Source organism: Pteropus alecto, unplaced genomic scaffold (assembly GCF_000325575.1).
Source record: "Pteropus alecto unplaced genomic scaffold, ASM32557v1 scaffold161, whole genome shotgun sequence".
Classification (NCBI taxonomy): Eukaryota; Metazoa; Chordata; class Mammalia; order Chiroptera; family Pteropodidae; genus Pteropus; species Pteropus alecto.
The window spans coordinates 744,002-750,904 of record NW_006432943.1 but is presented as its reverse complement, the minus strand read 5'-3'; the positions used below and the strand labels follow the sequence as shown (position 1 = coordinate 750,904).

The window sequence follows — 6,903 nt, the reverse complement described above, 5'->3', positions numbered from 1 at the left end:
TGAAAGATTATCTGGGCCTGCCACTTGCTTCCTCAGCACAATTGAACACATAATTACTATGTAAATTTGGATTTCCACATGCTTCCAGAGAAACATAGACCTTTTGGTATTGGAGATTTCAAAGCATTAATTATTTGGAATGTGATCCATTTGACTTAATCTGTAAAATGAAGATAATTCTTATCTGCCTTGCAGGGTTTAGTATTAGGATTAATTACTTAATTTTGGGTAAGCAATTTGAACATAAAAAGCACTATATAAATGAAGGTAAGTCCTAATATTATTAAAACAGAAATTACTGAGCCATTCTGCAAAGCACAGAAACATCTTGTGTTTATTATTATTCTGTTATTATTATTGTTATTATGTTTATTATTAGATTATTCTCTAATATTTTCTAAAGTAAACAATGTAAGACAACACGTAGACTTTTTTCTTCAAGACCTGATACTCACATAAGTGTTTTCCTTCCTTCACAAAAGTTGCACCAAGCATATCGTTACCATTAAAATATGTGATTCCCTAATATAGTAATGTTGACTTTTTCATAAAATATTGTGATATAGCTCACACCACTGAAATATTTTTTGATTTTGAGAGTATTGGAAAGAAATGGTAAGTCTCTTTAAAAAATTACTTGCTTAAAATAAAAGAAGAAAGATATATGCCGATACACCTTTAAATTCAGTTCCCAAAACCAATGGAGAAAGAATGCTTTCCATTTTAACTAAGAAATTTCAGACGCCCTATTATATACCTATACAGATTCCTGGTAATATTTAAAAACTGCTCAAAAAATAATTATTGATTAAGAATCCAACATTCTGTAAGGAGAGGAAAGAATAGAACTGATCTCTGTTATTAAATGTTTAAATGGCTCTTTATTTTCTACAGCATAAAGTATAAATTCATCAGCACAGTACCAAAGTCTTCATCATTCTTTTACTGCCTAATTCTGAAACCTTGATTATTCTTTCATTCAACCAATACTTTTTAAACAATTATTATTTGAGCACCTGCTATGGGCCAGGCCCTTTGTTAAGTGCTGGGAATGCAAAAGGAGAGAGAGTGAGAGAGAGAAAATTCCTGACAGCACAAAGATTAAACCCCAGTAGGAGATACAGATAGTTAACCAACAAATGGTTAATCATGTATACAGCATAGTTGTATCAGGGACTACAAAGATTATTACAGGATTCAATAAATGCATATAACGGAGAACCCTAATCTGATGGGTTGAAAAATTATTCTTACAAAAGTGCTACTTAAAGTAAGACTCGAAAAAAAAATTATTCAGGCAATGTTGCAGAGGCATGAAGAGGAACAGGTGATAGTCTGTGTAGAAGCTCTGAGGGGAAAGGCACCTTGTACAATAGAGGAAAAAAAAAAGAAGTGGCTGGAGATGGGGCTACAAGGGTAGGTGAGGGCCCAAATTAGAGAAGCATTTTATACAAATTTAGTACCTTATCCTAAGAGCAACGAAAACCCATTTGAAGTATTTGAAGCAGTAGTATGAAATATTTACATGTGTGCCTTATAAAATCATTCTGAAAAAACTCTTCTGGCTGTCACTACAATGAAAGACTAGAAAAGATGTTAAGGAAAAAAAAGGAGGAAGAGTATAAAGGAGGGAGGAAAGGAGAAATGCAAAAGAGAAAAAAGAGAATAAAAGAGAAAAGTAAAGAAAGCTCTTAAACAATTTTACAAGTCAAATGACAATCAAGAAAAAATCATTTCTATCATATTAGGCAAAGAGCTAATCCCCACAATATCTACAGAGCATCTACAAGTCACTAAAAAACTAACAACTCAATTTTTTAAATAAACAAATGAACAGTTTATAGAAAAGAAAATGCAAGTGTTAAGAACATATGCAAATATATTTGTAATTAGGTAAATAAAATTAAAATAATATTTTGAGATCTTTTTTTATCTACAATGTTGGCAACACTAAGGGCCCACTTGAATGCCAGTCTGGGAGTTTAGGTAAATGTCACCTAACAAAATAGTTAAACAGAGTTTCTACTCAAAATTGTATATTTTGTTTACAGAAATTCACATTCTACTCTCACATAAAAGACACTTAAAAAACCCTTCTGTAAAGAAATTCTATTTAATTTTCATTGACCCAATGTTGCAGGTTAGGTCTTCACAAAGCAAATTCTAAACTGGGAGATTTGTATGCAAGATGCTTATTGGGAATTGGTCACCCTCCAAAAGCTAGAGCTGATAATAGGAGATGCTGCTACATAACTACACTCACTATTACTGTGGGAATGACAGAATCCCTAAATCGCACAAGCCAAGTGGTGGTAATTAACTTTTAGACAAAAAAAAAGGCATAATTACCATAATAGGCAGCAAGAACAGAATGGCCAGACTCTCAGGGATCAGTGGATACGGCAAATAAAGCAGAGTTCCTACAGGAAAGATACATGAATAACCAATAAGGATAATCCTTAATTTATATAATCATCCTAATTTACATAAATCATGAATGGATGAGCAAAAGGCTAAAGTCAGCCCTTTCAAAATCATGATTCCTTGTCCTATTTCAGGCCTGAGCCAATTCTCAGACACAGAACTCACTCCCTGAATTAGAGGCTGGGTCTACATTAGGAAGGATTGTGAAATACTTTGGAAAGTGTACATAGTAGTAATTCTCCAACCTTACCCCCAAGATACTACAGCAATTCACTCAGTATGATATACTGGACAAAGAGAATGCCCAGATCTTTCTAGAGCTGTTGTATATATGGTCTGAACTGTCATTGACATCTGGTGGTGCAAAGTTCCATCATGGAGATGAGGTAGTAAATGGAGTCCTGGCCAAGACAGGACTCCATGAGACAGACAATAATATTAATTCACAGTCTTGACCCAAGGCTATAATCTTGCTCCCTATTATAAAGAAGGCACCTGGGCCATCTGGACATTCTACAGAGCATCACATTAATTCACTAAACTGATGATATCACATAAATCAGACCTGATTAGCAAGAAGTGACAAGTATTCTGGGTGCCATAGTAAGACTCACGTGCTCCAGAAGATGAGAGATAATCCCTAGAAAGACTCAAGGGCCTATCTCACCAGTAAAAATTTTAAGGGCCCATTAAAGAGCAAGTTATCTGCCTCACACATCTTACCTCCAAGAAAGAAGCACAGCACTCTCCAGGCCAATCTGGGATTTTAATGCAGTGTTTTCTGCAATTGAAATAAAGCACCAACCCATTTATTGAGTGATGAGAAGACTGTTAGATTTAATTTGGTCCCAGAGCACTTTCTTCCCTAGCTTTTTCCCCTTCTCCTAACCTGATTCTGTCAACCCTTTTCTCCTAGAACACTTCCACAATATTCACTGACACAAGAAACCCCATCTTAGGTTCTGCTTCTAGGGAATGAAAACCAAGTCACGATGACCCAGTTTTCTCACCCATACCCACTATTATTATCCCTCTATTACAGAGTAGGAAATTGAGGATTAAAATTGAAGATAAAATGCTTAGAATCTGCCTGACACATTGGATGCTCAATAAGTGATAACTAATACTAATATTATCCTCCACAAATTCATGAAAAAACAACCGGCACTTGTAAAATTTAATGTAGTTCATTATGACATATTAGAGTCATAATCCCTTATTAGGCTCAAAAAAAGAAATTATCCATCTCATTGTTTTTTCCTGGAGAGGGATAAAAAATTATCAGATCTCAGATCCTTTTCTCTGTGCAATATAAACCTAAGTCCAAATACTAGCCATATTTGTATCCTATTTACCCAACATTTATTCCTATGTAAGGGCTAAGTTCCTGATTTACAAATTTTCAACAAACTCAATTTTGTCTTAAATATTTTAATAATATATATAGTGATCTGAAAATGAGATAAACAGAAGTGAGAACAATAATTAGCCAAATAACATTCTAAAATGTTGTCCAACTAATCCTAAGAAATAAATCTCAGTCCTTAACAAAGGATTACCTTTGAAACTGTTCTTTGAAATTAAATTTACCCTTCTTTCAAGAAGCAAAGGTTTACGCCCTTTTATTGAACACTTAATAATATGTCAGATTTATCACTTTTTTTTTTCTGTGTAATAAACTACTCCAAATCAGTAGCTTAAAATAATTCATGTTATTGTTTATGATTCTGTAAGTTAACAGTTTATTCTGGGTTCAGGTAGGTTGTTCTTCTGTTAGTCTCACATAGAATTATTCTATAGCTACAGCAGTATATAGGCTTGACTGGTATCTTAGTCCATTTGAGCTGCTATAGCAAAATTCCATAGGCTGGTGACTTGAACAACAAACATGTATTTCTCACAGTTCTAGAGGATGGAAGTCCAAGATTAAGGTGCCAGCAGATAAAGTGTCTGGTAAGAGCCCGCTTCTTAATTCATAGATGGGCTGTCTTCTCACTGTGGCCTCAAATAACAGAAGAAACAAGGGTCCTCTGGGTCCTCTTTTTTTTTAATTAAATTTATTTATTTAAATTAGTTTCAAACATACAGTACATTGGTTAGACATCTATAATGTTCATAAAATGATCCCCCCCCCCCCCTGCTCCCTCCCCCCCCTGGCCCTCCACTTAGCCATCATATTAATGCTAACTACATTCCCTCTTCCATGCTCCCCGTGTCTCTGGGTCCTCTTTTATAAGGGCACCAATCCTATTCGTGAGGGTTCACTCTCATGGCCTAATCACTTCCCAAAGGCCTCATCTCCAAATACCATCTCACTGGGCATTATGATTTAACACATGAATTTGGGGAGATACAAACATTCAGTCTATAGCAACTGGGCTGGGTAGGCTAATATGGCCTCCCTCCTATGTCTAATGGTTGGTGTTGACTCAGTTGTGCCTCTCTCTCTACCTGGTCTCATTCTCAAGAAATCTTCTTCACACAAAAATCAAAAGTTTCAAGAGGATAAGAACAAAAGCCTCTTAATGCCTTAGAAGTACCACAACAGCACTTCAACCTCATTTTATTAGTCAAAGTGTGAGTTTGAAAGCCCACACAAACTCAAGAGGGAGTTGGTTGGGTGGATAAATAGGGGAGAATAGATTTAATCTCTTAGTGGAAGAAATGGCAAATCATGTTACTAAGAGGCATAAATATAGAGATGGGATCAATTGATTTGGCTATCTTTGTAAATAACCATTCACCCTAGACTCTATATATTTTACATATATTCACTATGTTATTTATTCTCATAATAATGGTATAGGGTAAAGATTTTCAGTCCCATTTCACAAATGCAGAAATTCTGGATCAAGTTTGGAATCTTATTTGTTCCTAGGTTATTTTATTAGAATTTCCTCTAGCCTACTCATACGTTTCAATGAAATTGACTGATTTTTATATTAACCACTTTATAAGTAGAAAGTAGGCTGATAAATAGAGCTTTGTGAACAAAGAAAGATGTAGTACTAATTACATATCATCTCATGTTCCCATCTGTGGTCCAGAGTCAAAATATTCTCACAGTCTGGGCCTTCTTTTATCAGGATGAATGGCCGATGGAACCGAAGTATTAATAACTACTAGACAATGACTGGGCTGGGCTGGGTCCAACGCCAAGGCTCCAATTCAAGGGAGCATTTAAGGAATAAGAGTGATCCTTGGTGTCACTTAAATTAATGTTTTTCAAACTGGAGTTCATGACACATTAATGAGCAGTGAAATCAATTTAGGGAGCTACCACTAGCATTTCTTAAATGAAAGTGAATAAATTATAATAGAATAGAAACTATCTGTAATGGCACCAGAGCACCATAGGCTATGGCTAGAACTCAAATATTTTAAAGTGTAATCCCAATAGCTCCTGTCAACCAGACGAGGCTAGCTCCTCATAGTCCTCTTTGTTCCATCTGCTACATTAGCTCGAGTCCTAATGATTATTGGCTTAGTTGGTTAATAGTACTTATTTAGCTATAATCTTACTTATTAAGCTTAGCCAAATTCAACTAATATTAGAAACAAAGCCTTCTTAAAGCCCATGCAACATTACCTAATAGTCACTGGCATTTTAAATCATATCAAAATCAACATCTAACCTCAAACTTAGTGATAAGATTTATAACAAATTTTTGTTCTAAGGGAGATAATCATAATGTTTTACTTAAAATTCCTGTACAGAAGCTGACGCCAACTTTCTTTTTTCTTTACTTTTAAAGATGAAATATTCTCATAGAAAACTTTAAGAAATGTCCTATTCGAGTAAGGAACTGGGAAAATTCATCAGTATGTTCTACCATCTAAAAAGATAAAGATACAGAAAAATTCTCCTCCTCCCTGGAGTTCGTACTTCGGCAATCTCAATCACTTTGAGGACAACTAGACTTGGATATAATTATAAAGGACTCTGAGTAACTCCTAAGTGGCCAAAACGAAAGTCACAAATCTAGGTGCTAAAAGTCCTTTTAGTTTTATTAAGATAATTTTTACTCAATTAATGTTTCTATTTTCTTCATAGCACATCCAAGGAAAAAAATTACTAAAAGTTGCAGTTGGAAGTAAGTATAGAGATAACAACAAGAGTGGCAGCTGACAGTCCACTGATTTAAGAGATAAGAAAACTATCAAAACTTTGAGGACACCAAAAGCATAGCAGTCTCTGATCATTTTGTGCAAGCACTAATGTAGCTTTTTCCAAAGCTATTTTAAATTGTTTTACAACTTTTATTTTACAACAGTTTTGCTGCTGGTATGTATAAATAAAATTTATTTTTATATATTAACTTTGTATCCAACAACTTAGGTAAATTTATTTAATTATAAAATTTATCTGCAGCATTTTGGGTTTCGTGAATCCAATCATGTCCTCTGTGCATAATGATTGTTTTACTTCTCCCTTCCCACTTACTTATACCTTTTTTTTTACTTGTCTTACTACCCTAG

The 6,903-nt window shown here is 34.6% G+C and overlaps 1 protein-coding gene across 3 annotated transcripts in view; it reads right to left on the bottom strand.

Annotated features, from left to right (window-relative positions):
- Nucleotides 1-6,903, bottom strand: part of MAPK10 (mitogen-activated protein kinase 10) — a 437,658-nt gene that overhangs the window by 332,415 nt on the left and 98,340 nt on the right. The window contains exon 2 of one of the 3 annotated variants that reach the window (XM_015586056.2): nt 2,350-2,420. The exons of the other annotated variants lie outside the window; for them this stretch is intronic. The gene's annotated coding sequence lies outside the window, so the exon portion shown is untranslated. The remainder of the gene's footprint in view (nt 1-2,349; nt 2,421-6,903) is intronic. 3 annotated transcript variants of the gene reach the window in all.